The sequence below is a fragment of the Strix aluco genome, chromosome 4, assembly GCF_031877795.1.
Source record: "Strix aluco isolate bStrAlu1 chromosome 4, bStrAlu1.hap1, whole genome shotgun sequence".
Lineage (NCBI taxonomy): Eukaryota > Metazoa > Chordata > Aves > Strigiformes > Strigidae > Strix > Strix aluco.
The window spans coordinates 46,438,311-46,459,357 of NC_133934.1; the positions used below are offsets into that span (position 1 = coordinate 46,438,311).

The following is a 21,047-nucleotide window of genomic DNA, read 5'->3' on the forward strand; positions in this document are numbered from 1 at the left end:
ACATTTTTCACTTTTTTTATGATTACATTTAAATATTCTGTTAAATATTTCCTTGTCTTTATATGATTAGAGTATATTTCCAAGGGAGGAATTTCTTTCTGCTGCAAGGAAATTCCAGAGTACAGTTAGTTTTGCTGGGATGGTGAGGCACAAGGCAGTTTATTTATTGATTAGGAGCCAATAAGGGGTTTTGATAAGGCTTTTTGTTTGTTTCTGTGTGGCGAAAGAGCTACATATATGAGGTTTTCTCATAAAATATTTATTGGTAGAGTGTTCTGGATATTATATTTATTATAAAATGGTAATATAATACAGTAGTGGAACTATAATATTGTTTCACAGAAGAGAAAATAATTACTAAAGAAAATATATCCATTGCCCATTTTAGAGTGCTTAAGCACTGTTTTTTGGAAAAACATTATGATCTTTACCCTGATATGTTGCACAGTACAAACGAGTAAAGGAGTTATAAAACTTCTCTGGATTAGCAGCTAAGGGGATCCCCTAATGATGTGTTGATGGCACAGATGTCACTACAACTTTCACTTTTTGTTGCAATGAAATAGAAGTGAAAACTTGATGGCAGAGGCATACCACAGTGCCACTTCACTCTAGCTGACCTCTAACATGTGTAATGACACTTTGGATACACTTAGAGACTGCCATAATTTATTACGATGGTACCAAAATGAGGCTAACAGAAGGTTGGAACAAAAGTTTTGCCCCTAGTTGAATAAATTCAAAATGTGTTGTAGCTGTTTCTGAATTTATTTTAAGATTTTACAATGCATAGTGAAACTGAATTAAAATTCTAAGGACTTCTCAGAACTTTTTCCAAAATAACATTATTTAAACATTTTGCTTCAAACATCATGTTTAAAGTATCCAGTGTACATAAGAAAGAATTAGGATAATGATGAACACATAATCTAAATGCAGGAACAGAGAGGAAGTTAACTAACACAGATTAATTTAGAGGATTAATGGGTTGTTTCCTCACTATATTTTTGTAATCTTCTAATGTGTCACAACACCCAACTATCTCAGGGAGAGTACTATTTTCTGTCTCATCTGAGAGAAGTAAAGAGTCACTTGAAAATGTTGCTTATAAAACTATATTTCTCTTTCAGGGATCTTGTCAGTGCTTTTACAAATCGTTGATCTCCTACTGCATATTTTCACATTTGATACACAATTATTATTTACAAGCAGTATGAATTCATTAGCTTTATGAAACTGATAGTTATTATGCATGAGTTGCTTCCTGTCCCCCAGGACTGAAATGAAAGTGAGATACTGCGTCTCTAAAGGCTTCCCTAAAAAGGACATTCATAAGTAAATAGTATAACTAAGCATTTGTTAGATTGACACTAATGTATACTGAAACACGTCTTACCTAATTTGAAGAAAAGATAATCTGGCTCCTTAATTTCCAGTATCAGTCTAGAAGACCTACATGTAGTGATGAGCTTGCTCAGAATGATTTTTTTTTGTCTGTGACTGCAGACTTGTTGACACCAGAAGTCCTTCTCATATTGCTTTTATGGTTACTAACATATTTCTTTGTATCGAAGCAACATGTTTCTCAGAGTTGTATCAACTTTGAAAGTTTCTGACTGGAAAGTTTCTGAAGTTGGATGTTTTCTGAGGAGAGGAATAGAGAGAGATCTAAATAAGAAACCTGTCTGTTTCCAAACAGAATAAATATTTTGACATGAATCTTTCATGAAAATAATTCATTATTTCCACCATTGAGCAAAAATAAATATAAGCCATCACAAAAATTTTACAGCTACCTTTTCCAATGAATGGCCTTGTGACAACTGATCAGGTAGTTAAAAACAAAACCTTGTAGAATGGTTTTCAATAAAGTCACAGCTGGTACTCTCTTTACAGGTACCAGGAAATAGTTTCATGTAACGTGACTTAGTTTATATCTTAAAAACCAGTATGCTCTCATTCCAACTAAGACACTACAGTCTGGGGAAACTTATATTACTTGCATGAATCAAGTCTGGCTTCTAACTTTCAAAGCTTCTTTTACATATTTTTCCATTTTCCTTAGCTTATGTTCAGCTATTGCAGCACAGGAATATATTTGCTAAGGTAATATGAATCTTGAAAGCCAGGACTAGTACCTCCCATAGAAGGTTTAAGAGAAAAAGCCATTTAACTGTGTTTTTCGAAGCTGCACAAATGACTTAAGAAAGTAGGGGAAACTGAGTGTTTCTGACTGCTCAGTTAAATTAGCAATTTTAATTAGGTGTACTAACGTATTTCATTTATGAGGAATGTCTTCTGACCTCATAACTAAACAGTGTGAACAAGATAAGCAGGAATATTTGTCTAGCAGACCTTGAGAGCATCCACCATCTCCCTGTCACATTCAAGAAAGTACCAGCCATATCTCCCAGCCTACATCCTCCTGTGACAGAAAGGAAACAAATGCAAGGGTTTGATGAGATATAGGGCATACCCCAGGTAGGTTCGCAGTCCTGATAAGCAGTGAATGTGGATTTGTAGGTCATCCACAGATGTCTTGAACTCTACATAAAGCCTTTCCCTACTTTCATCTTCTTTCTAATGTCTTTGCCTTACTCTAACACTCAGCATCATAAATATTAATTACTTACCATCATGGACACTCACTAACTCATTAATGATCACAGTATAATCACACTCAACAATTCAACAGAAGAGAACAAGCAAAACAAATTCAACATACAAATAAACAAGCATTTTCAAAAAACAGAAAAAGAAAAAAAAGTCACAAGCACAAAAAAATCCTAATTAAAAAGACCAGTTCAAAAGCAAGTAAGACATCCAGATAAACTGGGTATTGATAAATCAGTTTCACAGATTGACAGCTGAATGGGTTGACAACTGACCCTTATTATATAAAACAATGTTCTAGAACTAGTATTGCTAATCTTATTTCTAACGCTTCAAGCAGTATTAAAACTTATGCTTACACTGGTGACATACGCAGTCTCACAGGCACAGGGGCATGCTACCTGACCCATTCCTACAACGCTCATCACCTTCCTGGCCACCAGCCACACCATGTAGCAATGACAGGGAAGTTGTACTCCTGCACACTGCCTGCTGGGTGGCTGGGAGAGGGTACACATGCTCACGAAGCTAGAGAACTGATCTGACCTCAGGAGACACTCTTACAGATGTAGACAAAGGTCCATACAGAGAGCTTCTTTGCCTCAGGCTCACCACTATAGTAAGCTCTTCTCTCCTCCCATCAGCAGTCAGTGCTGCCATCAGGCATCCTCCAGGATCTTAAAAAGATCTGCAGCCAAGCATCTGCCATGGACTGTGATTCTGGTCTAGGTAACTCATGAGTTCACTCAGTCAAGTAACTCCTCATTCATCTCACCATGACCTTATACAGCCATCCTCAGTGCTTAGCAAACCGTACCCCTCTGCTATTAGTTTCAATCAACCACCACTAAGATCAGCAGTTAATTTCCTCTTTGGTTACACCAAAACCTTACAGTTTCTTTCAGTTCTATTACCATCATTTTAAAGCTGTGGGTTACACATTTGTCTCTGGCAGACTTCAGGCATCAAGAGATAGGTAAGCAGCCTCTCCCACACAAATATCTTGAGTACTGTGGACAGTCCTGCACCTGAAGAAAACATCATGGAGTTAGAAAGGTACAGAGAAGGAGTAATTACCTTACAGAGAGAGGTGAAAAGGCTGGAATTCTTCCATCTGGAGAGAAGGATGATGGGGTATGCTTGAGGGTCTGTAAAATCACAAGAGTGAATGCAGAACTATTTATTCAACAACTCCACAACAGAACCAGCCAGCACTCAATGAATTTATTAGATCAGTTTAAAACAGTTAAAAGAAAAGATGTCTGTACACAGCAGCAAGTGACCTCCCGAAATTTGTTGCCTCAGAAGCCTCTTGGAGGCAGCAGATTCAAAAAGGAATTAGAAAAAATTAAAGACAACAGGTCCATAAACAGGTACTAAAGTGAATAAGCAAAAAAGCACCTTCTAATATCCTTAATCTAATAACTGTGGATTTCTAATTTCTTCAATATGAAGAACTCATTAATTCTTACAAGTTCTTACCATTCTTATTCTCTTCCTATAAGTTTTTATAAGGTTTTCAACACCTGGTTGCATAAAGCCCTGGGTAACCTGGTCACCCCTCATAGCTGAGACTGCTTTGAGTAGGAGGCTGTATGAGATAGGAGCTTGGATGAGGATGGCTCATGAGGTCCCTTCCAGTCTGAAATATCCTATGAATTTATGACTGCAATAAATTTAAGAATTCAGGAAAAATAAAATTGATAGCCTTCTGGTGCCAGTAATCTTTTCAACAGAAAGGCCTTATCACAGGAAAAAGTACAGCTATATTGAAAGACAGAAAGTTAAAATTCTGCTACAATGTTTAGCACATATTAAAGTTAATGGGGCATATTTTGAAACAGCTTAAAGTCCATTCATCCCCACTGTTATAGTTAAAAAGAATAGAGCATCAGTCATAACTTGGTGAGATTTCAGGTGTCTACCTGGAGAGCAAATCTTAGCCCACAGAACTGTTCCCTTTCATTTGGAAGGAAAACAGTTGAGCTTGCTTGCTTGACAATAACTTCATTAATAAAGCTCCAAAGTGAGAAACTTGCTTGTGCACTGATCTAAGGGTAATGTAAATGGAGAAACCAGGCCATTCATGAAATAAAACCCTTTCACATCTTGTGTAAGCAGGATTCATAAAGGTCCATCACTCTTGTTTTCCAGTGAAGGGATGAGATAATTCTGCCGTGTCCCATATTTGCTTTTTTTCCTCCCTGCTCATCTTGATGTTAAAAAGTTAAAACAGCACGTTTTACTTTTTTAGTTTTTCATGAATAGTGCCAAGTAAAACACAAAATTCCTATAAATTATTTCACCTTTGGCCAATCAATGATTCTCATTATAATTATTATGGAAAATTATATGGTGATCATTAAGTTAAACCTTCATTACAATATAGCTGTAACCAATATTGCAATGGTCATAAATAAATCCTTTCAATTCAGTTACAAATTTTAATGATAAATCTGTGGGGAAGATAGACAATATAATTCTGGCTCTCTTAGACTTAACAACTAATCAAAAGAGATAATTCTCAGAAAAAATGTATCTTAAGTAGACTACTAAATTTATGTTTTAAAATGTATTGGATAACTTACTTCCAGGCATAGAGCTGATTTCACATATTCAGTCACAAAAAACCCTGACATAACAGCCTAAATATCACTGAAAGTAAAGAATCTGCTTTCTTTCCATTTTACTGTCACTTTACATTTGAAATGTACAACTTGTGAAAAAACTACAGACAATTCACGTAACAAAATATGAGCCAGCATATGTCAGTAGCATGCTTTATTTTTTCAAATTAAATAAATCATGCTATTTAACTTCCTATATTATTCACAATAATAATGACTAGAGTTTACTGACAGATATGAAACTCTTGACTCATGTATAACAGCAACCTTTTAAAAAGTTCCAAGTATAGACATTGTAGACTTAGGAGTTAGCATTGCCAGTTGTTCCTCTGCTTACAACCCCTGCACCAGAGGAAGCAAAAGCCCGTGGAAAAATTACAAATGTATATTCATCATTAGTAGCAACTTACCCTCCCAGCAAATTTAATTCATGTTCCAGAGACCACCACGTACGAGTACTTTACAAGGAACAGTGATATTCAAAATCACAGCTATAATATACACTATTGTATGACTGACCTAGTTTAATGATCTTTCACCATAATACTGTAGACTTGGCAGTGTTGGCAGACAAGCACAGGGAAAGGTACACATACCTGCAGGGATAGCCAAAAAATGGCCTCTTCGATTCTCTAAATTTCAGATAAATCAACTATGTTTCTGCTTCTTATTCTAGATTTTGTTTGCTTGGTGGCTTCCTGAGCTCGTAGTAGGAACTCGTAAAATCTGAATTTGGTTCTAGAAAAATCCAAAGCTGCTTTCCCTTCTTTCCAAACCCATTCAGGCATCCTCACACATGGATTTGATTGCTGCTATTGCCCCATTCAGTTTGGAAAATGGCATCCCACACCTACCTTGCAGTAAAATGACAGAAAGTGACATGCATATTATCAGCTTAAATGGTTTTGCTGAACTTCGTAGTTACAGCATCTGTCAATAGGCATATTGCTGACAAGGACTTGTAGTACAATGCAATATGTCTCATGAGGAATGAAGGGGAAAATATTTGATTTTCCCCTTCTCTGCTGGAGTATTTAAGAAAAGCCAGACTTCATCCTAATGCTATGCAGCAGCCCACAGTTTACTCCACAGCTACAAGAAACTTCATATTATTCAGCTAAGTTCGAGTATGAGTCAGGGTCAAAGCAATACTGGATGATAGTGAGAAAACTTATGGATTCTCTCAAATCCAAAATATAATATCTCAAATTGTCTCATATTTTGAATACCAGCATCTATCCTTGCCATGTCAATAGTTCAGCCTAAAAGGCTTGTGTCTGAAACATTCATATTAACCATTTTATTTTCCCTGGGAGTGAGTCACAAGCTAGTGGAGAAAACTGGTGTCTTTCCATTGATTTTAATGGAGCTATGACAGCTGGCACACACCTAAAAGTTTCATGACTTATCTCAGATTCCACACTCAATATGCCTTAATTCACGAACAAAGTAAAAGCTTGTGGGAAGAGACCATGCCTCTCTACTGCACTGTCTCATTACTAACACTTACGGAAGATTTGGTTTTAGAATTCATGACCTGCTATTACTTCAGAAAGAAATAAAGCTAAAACAGCAATGCAAAAAAAAAAAATAAAGCTGGTTTTATTACCTGGATTGTGTGTGTATTGCGTATTCAGCATCTTGGCTTCTCAGTCCAAAAGTATAGAAATAAACAGATGGCAAATAAAATTCTTAAAGCATCTTTAAAATACTATTGTTACATCCAGAAAAGATATATTTCCCAAGGTCACCTACGTCATAAAATGTTAAAGAGGAGTGAAGAAATAACTTGGAAGAACCTCTAACTAATCTCTCAAAGTACAGCAGCCCAAATTTTACAATGCATTTTTAGATAATCTCCAAATTTGTAGGATCAATTTGAACTAAATATTTTGACTGGACTGTAATTTCTGTTGTTTTATGAGGTAGAGAAATCTAGACTATATGTGTTTATTTTTTCTATGTCTTTTTTTCCCAGTTATGGCTATTCTTGAAGAATTCATTATTATGTAAAGGTTTTATATTTGAGTCAGATCTTAGGTCCATATCTAAGAGTGATTAAATTCCACAGCACTGAAACATTTAGCTTTACTTGCTTGCTTCCTTTAACAAAATCTATACCTATGACTTAGTTTCCTAAATTCAAGAAGTACAGGGACAAAAAGAAGTCTCAAAACCACAAAAATCAGGGTACAGCTGGAAGCCAACCCCATATAATGTTTCTAAAGTGGACAAGACAAAAAATATTCTGTAGCTTAGAATGTGGGCTACAAGGAAAGATAAATTTCAGGCCATATTCTGACTACCTGAAGTAAAATCCATGGAGTCAGTCGTCTTGTCTAAGGCCACATCCTCCAATACAACAAATATCCAGGATGCAGTTGTACTTGCATTCAGTCCAACTCTTCTCTTTCCCTATATCATGTCTCCATGCCTTCCACTTTGCCCTCTTCCCCTTCCACACAGACTTAGGAACTCACGCTTCAAAGTTGTAGTCCTTTAAGGTCACTTCCACCAAGTTAATCAGATACAGAACTGGTATACAATCAAATATACATCTGATACACAGATAATACAGAATTCTTCAGTGTCCCATCACACAAGTTGTAAAACACCCCTCAAGGCACAAAACGTGCCTCAACATCCAATCACAGAATAGGGCCTTTAATATAAAAGGACAAAAGCCTATAAAATGAAACATGCTAGAGAAGGAAGTCTGCAGTAATTAAGGATACTGCCTACATCTTGAGATTCTGCAATAGAATGGAACTTTTTGGTGAAAATACCCAGAGGATCCCTGAAACAAGACTGTATAAAGCACTCCAGAGTAAATCAGTCTGGCATAAGGGAAAATTCCTTCTTTTCCCTAATTCTGGCCATAGGTTTAATGTGGGCAGCAAATCAAAGACTGCCACACCAATCAGATACAGGCAACTAAAGAGTTTCCCAGCATGCCTGGAATAACAGGCTTTCCGTGGCATCTGTCCTTGTCAACCCCTAAGGTAGCTCTATTCTTTCAAAGGAAAGCAGCACAAGCTCTTACCCCAGCTACTACCCCAGCACTTCTCCCCAAAACAAATCACATATCAAAGGAGAGGATATTCTTTCTATCTGGGTCAGAAACCTTTAAAGACAGCAGTAATTGAATGCAACACTGGTATGAGGCAAGAAAAAAAGAGTGATCATATCTCATTTCAATTTCTGTTTGGTGTTCATATACAGGATCGGAGCAAGTTACACTGTGCCATCCAAACTAATTGTCAATGAAGAAAGATAAAAGGAGGCACTAAAAACTATCGATTGTTCAATGTGTCATTACAGTCAAGAAATGATCATATATCCATCTAAAATGCCATCTCCTCCAGAATAATATGTGCAGCATTGACCACTGTGTTTCAAAAAAACGTGTTAAAGAACTGGCAGAGGTTCAGAAAAAGGAGTTCAAATCTCAGAGAAAGATTCAAAGAAATGATCAAAGGGAGGGGAAAATGCTCAGAAAAGTTGGAATTCTTTTACTTAAAAAGGTGATGGAAAAGGTTACTCTTTCTTATCATGTATACCCATCACAATAAAGACATATGCACTGATAGTTTGGAAATGGTTGGGAGCTTCTGATCTCCATTTCTTGCAGTAATTGAACAGGAAATAATTCAATTAAAGGGTAGCAAATTAATCATAAACACCTTTTCTTCTACACAGCAGAATAGAAGTCACTGTTCCTGGAAGCTGCTGAGATCAAAATCTCAGAGATCCAAAAGAACATATGTATCTGATGAACATCCTGAATTCTTACAAGTATCAATAACCTTTATTTTGGAATATGTATAAAACTTCAGGACTAAGGGTAAAAACTTTGAAACTTTGTATCCAGCAGAATTCAGTTTAAGACCTAGAGGAACAGAAAGAAAAAAAAAAAAAAAGTAAATTATTTTAGATTAACCAAGCCAGAAATTCTCACCTTTTTTTTTTTTTCTATTTTTTTTTTTTTTAATGTAGCTACAGATCCAGTAAACAATATCTTACAATATCTTTCCTAAGGTCGGAATGAAAATACTGGATGAGACAGACCTCTGTCTAGTCCATTATGGAAATTCCTAAAACAACGGAGATTAAAATTATCTAGAAAATAAGTGTCATTAAATTTTTCAACAGAAATAGATCAATAGCAACAATGGTACCTTTCAAGTAATCCTACTGCTTAAATACCCAGGTAAACTGAATGTTCTGTGACAAGTTTAATTTTTTTTTTTAAGCAATACTTTTTATCTAATTTTATTTTTCCACTTTCAGGTATGATTTTTTTTTTTTGCATTACAGTTCAACTATGTGTCATATACTCTACCTTTGCCTTAGCTCTATTTTGATGCAAACTTTATCCTGAAAGACAGCTTGCTGCATGATTAGGTAAATTATAATTCATGGTGCATACTTTATTGCACATACTCATCTATACATTGCAGATATTAGGCATTTCATTGTTTTAATGGCAGTATAGCTATTGAATAAAAAACAACGAGATGTCATTTAGTAGGTAAAGGAAACATTTATGGTCCCACTTCCAAAAGTTATATCCCAATAAATATGAAGAATAGGAGAATAAAGTGTCATGAATTCTACAGTCATTTGCTGATATTACGGTGTGCCTGTGATAAACAAGGTTAACCAGACTGTTAAAAACACTATTTTCATACTCTTCAAAATCATGTGCTTTTGTACAATGATTCATTTTAATTAAATGTAAAATTAAAGTCTTCTTTTTCCATTTGCTAGTACATTACTAGAACATTTTTCATATGTCCATTATAACATTTTATTTCCCTTGTCATTAAAACATTAATTCTTCATCAATATATCTCTGTTTCCTCAACAAATTTATTTTGTTTAGATTTGTGTATTTTACCTATATGTATCCAAATTGGTTTTACTATTAAGAAAAGACATAAATAAGCTCAAATGCACCAAATTTCCCAACATTTTGCAAAACTACTTTTATTTTTCTTCAGTCACTTCAAAACATATAACAGCATCATTCCCTTTGGATAACTAGAAAGTTCTAAGCCTGCCTGCAAAGAATTGTATAGTCAAATTGACTTTGGCATGCAAAAACATCCCAGACACTATGTATTGTATTGTGGTCACCATGGACCCCAATTAGAGATTATTATTCCTGAATTACGGTTCATTTCTTAAATGTCAGATGAAAATATCAGCAGTTGGTGAGATGTTTATATATCCTGAAACATCTTATAAAATGAAGCTTTTGATTTTTAAAAAAAATAAGAATGGCTGAAAGATTATTGTCACAAAACTTTATTCTTTATAGATTTTATTGGAAAGTAACTAAAGTGAAACAATCTCCCTGTGCAGCTCAGTTGGCATACAGTCACAGAATCATCAAGGTTGGAAAAGACCTTGAAGATCATCTAGTCCAAACATTAACCTAACACTGACAGTTCTCAACCTCACCATATCCCTAAGCGCTATGTCACAATCTTTCTTAAATTAACATTTAAGCAGGTACAGCTTTGACTTTATATCATGCTGCATTTCTGAATGCTTGGTAATGTGGCGTCAATGCTTCTTTTTCCTTAATGCAATATTATCAAACTTTAATTTTAAAAACACACATACAGAACACCTACTGGCCTCTTTTAATTTTATTTTTTAAGGAAGCAGAGCAATCTCCCAGACTTGATATGTCATTAGAGAGAGAGGTGTTTTCTCACTTTTCCCCCCTGTTAATTTATTTTAAAAAATACCAATAACATTTACAAAATGTTATTGTATTGTTAACACATCATTATATGTTAATTTTTACAATTAAAAATTGAAAGGGTTTAATTTTGAAAACTTTATGCATGACCTCTGCTAGTCTTTAGAAAATTAAACCTGGGAAATCGTATTCAGATATATTTCTTTAGTAATATTTTTAAGTTTTTCTATACATGCAATAACAATTCTGCATAGTATTCACTGAATTTGTCCAGAATGCCATCATGCATAATCTCTGGATAAGCATGTGAGTTTCAAAGTGATCTTGAGAATTAGTCTGGTCACACTCACAGATGAGAGTTACAGAGTAGTGAAAGGATGAGAGTGTCTGCTCTCTCACAGTAGCTGTAATTGAGTCCAGACTGGACTAGTGAAAAAAACCTTGATCTCACTCTAATCAATGACAGAATTTTCACTGTAGTGATGAGACTACAGAGTGTTCATTGATGTAACATACACATTACACAGAGTAGAATAATATGCAATTTCCATAAATTGGGTTTGCTCTGTTTTATTCATATTACATTGAAAATTATTTCAAAGGTATCTTTCTAAAGATCACTACCTCTCTTTCCTAAAGCATTTTTAGCAGCCCACTTTTCTTCTCCTTTATGTTCTTTTATTTGTTAAATAGTATTTCTGTCTCTGAGTGGCAGTCTCCATTGGCAGACCTTCCTGAGACTTTATTTTCACCCATATTAGCACTCAAATGCACTATGCAAGGTATAACCTGAATATAGGCAGTTTCTGCAACTGTAAAAGAAGTATGCCCAGCAGAAGTATGACTAACTTGGAAATTAATCACACCTACTTCTGTTGTACTTCCAATCTAAAACTTCCATTCTCCTTCAGATTATAACTCAGCAATTCAGGTACACAGGCATTAACATGGCTCAGGATTTTAGAGTCAGAATACTCAGCATGGTGGTGTTTTAAACTAAACCCTTTTACTTGTCACTTGAGCCAGATTAGGAACATACAGACTTGTCTGTTATTACACTGCAGGTAACACAAGAGGGGACAAGGTTTTCTTTGCTGTTGGGCTCTGCCAGTCTGCCTGCTGGCTCCACACCAAAGCACCTCTGCACCACATTCAAAGAGAACAATATCCCTCTGAGGAAGCTGGGCAAGGGCTTCTCAACATCTGCAGAGAGAAAGAACCATTTCTGTCACCACAGAAGTCTCAACGGGCTTTTGAATTTCACAAACGCATCTTCTGATTGCTCCTGCTACAAATACAGAGAAGAGCTATAGATCTGATGGAGAAATTGATACTATGGGAGAGAAGAACTAGGTTTTTAGCCTACCAAAAATCCAAAGGTTTGATACGATTGCCCTCTGCAGACATATCAAGAGGCAACCTATCAAAAAGAGAGAGATGTTATTTCATATCAAGGGTAATGTGGCACAAGAAAAAATGAGTATAAATTGGGCATGAAGAATTGAAATTATTCTAGAAATTCAAATCAAGTTCTTTGTTATGGGTCGCTGTTCTGAAATACTGGGAAGACCAAACATCAAATCTGTTTTTAATGTGGACTTTAATAAATTGATTAATGGCATTACATGATACAATTTCTTGTAATATTAAAAACCAGAAAAAAATAAAAAAGAAAGGAAAAAAAAGAAGTCATGCTTAGCTAAGCAGGATATAAATAAGAACGTCTGATATTTCATTGTTTGCCTCACAAACTGCAATGATTAAAGTCGCTGATTCAGGCACCTGTACCTTCAAGTTGATCACCCTACTTGCTTTAAGACACCAATGTTTCAATTTGTTTATCAGTGTTCCTATTCTGATATGCATCATCTTCACCTTTTCAAGTAGTAAATATGCAGCACAAGAAGGATTCACATTTCCGTTCTGTTATCAATAATTGTTAAGTAATATAAGACTCTATATTTATTAAAGCCTATAAAAGTAAAAAAGAGTAGCACTAGGTCACTCACTTTCTATATGTAAGTGGATTTCCCCCCCCCCCCCCACTGAGTGTTCTTATGAGAAGGAAAAACTAGATCTCACCATCTTTGATGATAATGCAGTACAGATTTGGAGTCTTCAGGAACTCAATTTAAAACAGCAAGAGCTGTTTACAGAAAGTTTTTTTGTAAATGTATCACTCCAAGCCCTGTCTTCTGATGTGATCTTTGAAATTGTCTTTTCCACTGAATATTTTGTCTTAGTTATATATGTTTACTATACACTAATGGTATAAATTATACCTCTTGCCCCCTAGTGTGTATTTTTCATATGAAAGCTCAATATCTTGGATTCATTAGGAATTAAGTAAATAAGTTTTGCAGAAGTACAGGAGTCCTACAGGCAGTATCCTAGAAACCAATTGGATTTTCTAGAGAATTATGTTTTTTCTATAGAGTGTGCTGAAGAATATATACAATTAACAGCAGAATTTTATACAAAAGTTGAAACAACACACTGGGAAAGGTGTCAGTTTTCTCAAATTCCCGAGGACATTTCTACAAGGTAACCACACAGCAGCATATTAAAGTAATTATTCTTCATTTATTACATTTCGGTCCCAGTACAAGTCGATTGCACTTTGTGATAAACATTCATTTCTTTATAACACTGAGTTTATTCAACATTTCAGACACATACAATCTTTTTGACCATGGTGTATTATCAATATTGAAAAGACTACATAGATTTGGGGGTCAATCATTCTCAATCTGGTTCAATGACTATATCATAAAAGAAATTGGAGATAGTTTGGTGACCAATGAGTAGACAAAATTAATTAAATGAGAAAGAAATTTTAGTAATATATGTAAAATTGAGTTCAGAAGGGAAACATGTTTGAAGATGGCTATAAAATGGAAGTATAGGCATATATCAAGCATTGTTAGAGACAGTCAGTTTATCAATTGTGCTAATCACATCCAGAGGAAAATTATCTAAATAGGTAAGTAAACTATACTGGACACAAAACATTGGGCTATGTTTATTAGCTCAGTACACACTATCTCATTGGTCTTCAGCCATGAGACAACCTTTACTTTTGGCACCTGTAAAACTGCCATTTTATAAATCACAATAATCCATAAAGATGAAAACAAACATATGTATGATTAAATAGGGAAATCTTGTATAACGAAAATAATGGAAACAACTTTGTTCAATAGCTGATGCCTATACAGATGCTCCAACTCAAAGGAATAATTACAATGACATAAATTATGTAAATTTAAAGACAGGCATATAGAAGCAGAGATTTCTAAAATTTTATAATTATATAGGAAAAAAACTTCTGAAAATAAAATTGATTTTCAAATCTGTAGACCAAATCTAGAAACAGACAAGTTGGTAACACAAATTAAAAGCTCTGAAAAATAAGACACATTATAATTGTTACATGAATTGTATAATCTTCATGCAAATTTATAATCTAGCTTTGAAATTGGCATTCATTGGCACTGAGACAACTAGTAATTATCTATAATGCTTACTGACAAGTTGGAGCATTAAAACCACTAGGTGCCACTTTTTTTTTTTTTTTATTCTCTAGGTCACACAATATAAAAAGAAAAACTCTGCTTTCCAGCAGGTTTGAAATACATGACAGCACCTCTTTAATGCGTATCTGTAAAGGTGACATACATTTCACAGAACATTAAATGTACCATTTAAATCTATTCATTCTTAAGAATACTGATTTTAGAGTTGAGATGTCTTTTACCCTATCGCCAAATCTGATCTTTGTTTTCTTTTCCTTGGTTTGGGGGAATAGCGATTGAATTCAATCTGTCTGATATAAGACACTTTTCATCAAAACCTATTTTAATTGTTCCTTTAAGGTACCTGAAAAAGTGAGACTTTTTTGGTTCTTAAATTAGTGGCAATATTGCCATTGATCTCAATGGAGACTGAAGAAAGGAGTGTCATTGACTAGACTCTTTTAAGAAAGAGGAAAAAAAAATTACACAAAATCCATGAAGTATTGACAAGTTCTATATTGATGAAGAAATATGTGCTTCACACACAAAGAAGCAAAAATAAATTAGGATCAGCATCTCACCTGTCTCAGGTTTCCAGTAATGATTATCTCCAATCTATTTTTATGCAGTGGATAATGGAACTGGGGCTCAGTATCCTGTTTTGGATCCTTGGCTTAAAGATTTCAAAAACACAAATGTCTGAAATCAGTATAAGTCCCTAGTGATACAGGTTTTTGTACAGAAAGAGCTAAGTATCGTTAGCACTTAACCATCAGTACTTACATAACAGTTTTCAGTGTTCAAGGGCACATTGGCAACTGTTTCAAATCACCTGTAAGTTAGAGGTACTGCATGAGAAGGAAAAAAAAAAAGGGGGGGGGGGGAGTAAAAACAGCAAAGATTACATAAATTCACAATAAAGTATTCAGTTATATAAAGAATATATTCAAATCATAGAGGCCTATGAAAAAGATGACTGTAAAAGCACCTGGCAACTTTTATCTCTGCAGACAAAAGTCTGTGCATTTCTCTTGGTGGTAAATTTTACCTGTGGGGAAAAAAAAAAATGAGATTCAGTTAAAAATACCTTTTTTTCAAGATTGAAGAACAGGTTAAGTCAAGTATGTTAGCTGATAACTGGGACTGAAGAGAAAAAAATAAAGTAATTTTACATTGTTTAAAAAACCTGTTTCTTAATTAGTTTATAACTGTATTTTGAAATGAAACAATCTTTTAGAACCACTGGTGTAAGTAATAAAGTCAAAGTGATACCTTCCATCAGCAGCCCAGATTGCATGTCTGACTGTCCCCATCTTAAAGCTAATGGAGCAAATGCTCCACCTTTACAGGGATCCCCTTTATTGTATTAACAGCCAGAGTAACATCAGGAGAAAAAGCACAGCAGTAATAGCAGTATTCCTGTCTTGAGAGGCAAGAGGATATGAAGGAGGGGTGTTTCTTGTTATGGAGGAACATGCTCCTGCTCTGTGGTACAACCTGACTGTCACTGTTACATCTCTTTCAGCTGAGGATTAAGCTACAACAGAATTTCTCTCTTTAACCAACCTTTTCCTCTCCCTTCCATCTCCTACCTCCACCTACACGAAAGGTGCTGATCAAGTAACTGACAGAACTGTGAAAGAAGAGAGCAAAAGATCTAGAGATTAATGTATTGATCTGTTCCCTACTACCAACGTTTTTGTTAATTTTATACCATTTGACTTGTTTTATCTAGAAAACACCTTCCCCATATTATCTAGCCTAGGAAAGTGATGTTATATATTCATGTACACATATCACTTCACAGGGGTTTCAAAGGTCTTTACAAATTGAATGTATAGCACACAAGAATCTTTTCAGATACCCGGGAATTGCAGTTAGTTTTAGGGTAAATTTCAGAGACTATAGTGATTTTGCACAATATTACGTAGTAGGAATTGAAGACTGCATCCATTTGGAACTGCAGGTGAAGTTAGGTAAGGAGAAATTAATTACCAAAAATGGAATTTTAATAGAGTGCTAACAACTCCATTCTTGCAGAACAATACTGACATGCTTTTGCTTTTGTCACTCGTGAAAAACATAATCAACTCTATAATATGGAGCCCCTTACTCACTGCTGAGTCATAGATTCAGAATTGACTCAAATGTGTACAAGGTTTTTTAAAAAAAAATCTACCACTTGATTTTCTTTGTGGTTTTACCAGGAGGAAACCAGCCTCTTTGATCACAGGGTTGTTGCTTTTTTTTTTAACTCAGGAACAGGCCTGTTTGATTACACAACTGAAAAAATACAGACCAAAATGGATTTTACAAATGGAAAAAACATTTTAGATTAATTTCAGCGGTTGAGCCCAGTTGTCTGTTGCATCACTAACATTGTTTTCTTTGTTTTTGGAACAATCCCAGAAGGAAATGCTTTCTGTATGTACAGCACAGGAGCAAGATATGACTAATGAGTCTGTACTGTCTTTTAGGGCTGTCATAAGGTTGCTGTCAACAGTAGACTCATGGTCTGACAGTGAGTGCTGAAAATCCAGGATCAGGTGAAGGACTGGGGTTCAGGACCTTCCCACACCTAATCAAATTAATACTCTGATCGACATGCAGACATGTCCAGTTTGTCAAGGTAGAGAACAGGAGGGTTAGCCTGCTGGTAGTTTAGTTGTAAAGATTGTTCTGGCTAAACACTGCAAACTCTCTGTACGCCTTACAAATATCCATATTTTTTTATGTGCAAGGAATCAGTTGTGATTTTCCTACAAACTTTAACTGTAATTTAAAAGACATCAAATTTCCATTAAATAAATCAAAACTTTTGTTTTGTTCTGTTTTCTTTTAGTTTTGCCTTTACCTAAACTCAAGAATCATTCTTCTCATCCAGAGCAAGAGCCTTTGGTGCTGATGAATACTGTATCAGAATTTTACACTTAACATTTCATAGAATGTTAAAATCACTTTTTTTTTTTTTCTGTCTCTGAGAAAGCCATAATTGTAGTTAAGCTGAAAATTAACAAAATCTTTAAACATTACCAGCAATTATACTGAAAAAAGCTTCTTGTTTTGGTGGTAATAAGCAAGACCATGAAAGTCCCAGGCATACTTTTTCAGATCCCTTCTGGCAGTTATGCTGTCTGAATTAGATACAGCCATTGCAATTATCCTATAGATTATAAGAAGTACTGAAAGGAAGCTACAGCCTGAATACAGACAGCATATGTGATTTAGAGACAGGGCTTCCAAGATTGATTACCAAATAACTGGAGCATCTACATCATGTTTTATTGGTGTTGAAACAGAGAGGGTAATATTTACCCCATCACCTATTCACGGGAGGTGAAGACAAATATATCTGTGTCCCTGAAGTCTAGAGACTTGAGAACAGCTGCAGAAGAGCTCAGAAATAGGAGGAGTTTGTCAACTTTCTCATTAACCAAAACCTGAAGACACATTTTCACATATCAGAAAGAAACGTTCTGAGATTCAACAGCAGAAGCTCTCTACTAATTTCTATTCATCCCATCTTCTGATGGGATTGTCTCACCATGAAGAAGCTGTTGTAATCCACTCCTGCTAAGTGGGACTAGGACCCAGCAGATGCCCTTTGTCTCTGTTGTGCCAGGTCACGCGGGTACTTTGAAGCTGGTGCAGAGAAGGCTCCCAAAGGAACAGTGTGCTCAGGGATTCACATCTCTTCATGAATTTTTAGACCCAATTAGAGCAGGAGGATGAAGCACAGAATAGAAAAGAGGCTGTTACGAGTTATTATACATCATAATACTTGCTTCTGCTTCTGCCTTTCATAACATATAACACAAGATAGCATTAGAATATTATTCAACTTTCCTATACAAATCTTAGGATCAATATTACAGCAATCCAAAGAATCTATAACTATCTACCTCTGCTATTGTCCTTCAAAATTTTTACATATTTTCCAATCATCACATTAAACTAGCCTATTAAACTTGATCAGTTAATGTTACAAGTACTTTTCTGGCCACTTTCCCACTGCCTTGACACTCTTCTAAAAGAATAAGGCAAAAATTTAACAAAAAGCTATGTATAAAATATAATCGGCCTATCACTGAGAGTTCAAATTACTTTAAGATGTAATATTGGACTGAGTCGGGGTCTTAACACACTTCAGCTAATGATACCCACTGAAATCAGAAGTAAAATTCCTGCTGACTTCTTAGGGAGGGGAATTAGTCTGATGCTAAACAGTTTTAGCAGATTAACTACAACTACACCTTTCCTCCCATAGTCTACAATTTTTTCTATTCCAACTGCTCTCCTGCCTTTTCTTCTCCTTAGGATGAGTTGCATTCTCTGACCTACATCAGTTTAATGTTATTTCACTTGGACTGTCCCTAATCTAATCTAATCTTTTAATTCATGTTTAAATTGATATTCAGATGTTAAACATCAATACATGACTGTGCATGATGAAGGGTATATTTTAAAGTTGTTATCTTCACTGTCTTGCTTGTTCTCTCATCTCCCCATCTAAAAACTAAATTAGAATAATTAGCAATCAACACCCATATGGAATTTACTTGTGACTGACAGGTGAATTGTGCAATTTTATGATGGGTGAACTGATATAAAATGGAAAAGAGAGAAGACTATCAATTCTGTTCCCTAGGATTAACTCATCAGTGAATAAATATTCTGTAAGAGAAACAGCTCCATCCCAGTTTAAAAGATTTTTCTGCTAAATAGAACATGCAAAATAATTTAACTATCTAACATTCAGATTAGGCCCCTAGTATGGATTTCTGAACTATGCCACACATTCATCTTTCCTAGAAATGCTACTACTGAAATTTTTCTTCAACCTCCTGTTTTCTGTCTTTTCAATTTAGAATTTTGGTACTTCCAGTTAAAAAAGATCTTCATTTTCCTGGAACTTTTGATTCTGGACCGTCCAGATATAAACCTCAATACAGCACACCTTAATTAATTTTCTTGTTTGAGTTTTAGGTTCACATTTTCCAAAAAGTGAAAGCCTCCACATTTTGGGCTTGAATTCACAAATGCAAATGACTCTCTTAGAAAATGTTAGACCGAATGCAAGGAAAGTAATTTTTCTTTACAATTACAGTACAAGTCTCATATGTGCAGTATACTAATCTTCACTTCATTACACAACTGCAGTTATATAAAGTACTTTACACCCAGAAAAACAATAATTTGGATGTGATTTCATGCAAAAGAACAATTGCATCTACAAGATATTTTCTATTTGAACTAAGTGCACTCTAAATGGGTTTAATTTTGGAGCTACAACTAGAAGAGCTGCTGTTTAAATATTGTTTCCTAACCAAAAATCTACAGTACATATCTCTTTTTTACCTAACATATAACAACTGAAATTAATGTTTTATGTAGAATGCTTGTTATATTCTATTGCCTCTTGTTCACAGTTAAGTACAGTCGGGGAACAGAGTGAGATGAAGCACCCTTGTCCTCAAACCCAGCAAATAAATATAGTTACTCAACTGACAGGAGAAGTATTGGTCCTTGCCAGAACTAACCCTAGCAATTTTCTGTGGATCTATTGGGAGTCAAAAATAAAGTCCTCCATAGACAAGTAATTTCCAGAATTAGTGTAAGATTCAGGAAGAATTAGGAAAAAGATTTTCTGGGATATACTCAAGTGAGATATTGTAAGATGTGTTAGAGTTAAATCTATGGCTACAGAGTGAAAAATGAGATGCTTGTTCTAAGTCAAACCTAGACTGGATTCAGATTAGAGATTTTTTCTTAACATTCTTTATCACACTTGAAGCCAGAGCTGAGTCATGCACACTTAAAAGGCAAAATTCAGAGCACAAGAGGTAGAGACATATAATAGATCTGTCTCAAAGTCTGTATCGGAGGTTTTAAGATAGGTTTGTATCAGAAAGTTTCGAATTAACTGGAGATAGCTTCCTGTAAGTTCTTAAACTCAAGAGAAAAAAAATGGAGTTTTGTAGCAATTAAAATGATTCTACAGGATTGTAATAGTCAAGGGTTGGAATTTTTTTTAGATTTTTACTAGCACTGTATTTGTTGGCCTTATTAACATGCTGGAAAAAAACATCTTGAATGCTAGAGAACTTCTTAAAAATCAGAAGCTTTTGAGAATGGCATTAAATCCCCTGACAGTTTGTGTGTTTGCCTTTTGATTTTTTTCTTTTAAAATTATTCTCTTTCAAATCTGGATGAAAACTGAAAGACCTACTTATTGAACATGAGGCTAACACGGGACAAGAAAGAAGTCAAGAGAACTGAAGCTGACAGACCCTTTGGTAAGTAAGTTCAAAGAAGAAGGTTTAAGGCAGAAAATAAGGATACACTATCACAAAGACAAAAGGCTATCTGCTTTCAACATCTTCTAAACAGGTTGATGTAGATGGTGCACCTTTTTCATTGGCCTTCTCCAGAGGGCACAAACTGAGAAAGGAAAGATTAAAAAGCTATATTTCTATCTAAATAGCCCGGAGTTATTATATTTGTGGGGAATCTTCAGGGTCTGTGCTGACTGAGTATAGTTAAAGAAAACACAGGAAACCAGAAGGGTAGAGCTGTTGA

The 21,047-nt window shown here is 35.1% G+C and overlaps 1 long non-coding RNA gene across 4 annotated transcripts in view; it reads right to left on the reverse strand.

Annotated features, from left to right (window-relative positions):
• Nucleotides 1–749: 749 nt before the first annotated feature.
• LOC141922274 (uncharacterized) overlaps nucleotides 750–21,047 on the reverse strand; it is a 44,969-nt gene continuing 24,671 nt past the window's right edge. The window contains exons 2-10 of one of the 4 annotated variants that reach the window (XR_012622934.1): nucleotides 18,013–18,161; nucleotides 15,457–15,516; nucleotides 15,252–15,316; nucleotides 15,050–15,141; nucleotides 12,320–12,373; nucleotides 8,924–9,129; nucleotides 3,528–3,641; nucleotides 2,356–2,425; nucleotides 750–1,644 (exon numbers count right to left, since the gene is read on the reverse strand). This is a non-coding gene — a long non-coding RNA (uncharacterized LOC141922274). Of the gene's footprint in view, nucleotides 1,645–2,303; nucleotides 2,426–3,527; nucleotides 3,642–8,923; nucleotides 9,130–12,319; nucleotides 12,374–15,049; nucleotides 15,142–15,251; nucleotides 15,317–15,456; nucleotides 15,517–18,012; nucleotides 18,162–21,047 lie in introns of all 4 variants that reach the window. The other 3 variants (XR_012622935.1, XR_012622933.1, XR_012622936.1) reach the window with 3 other exon arrangements.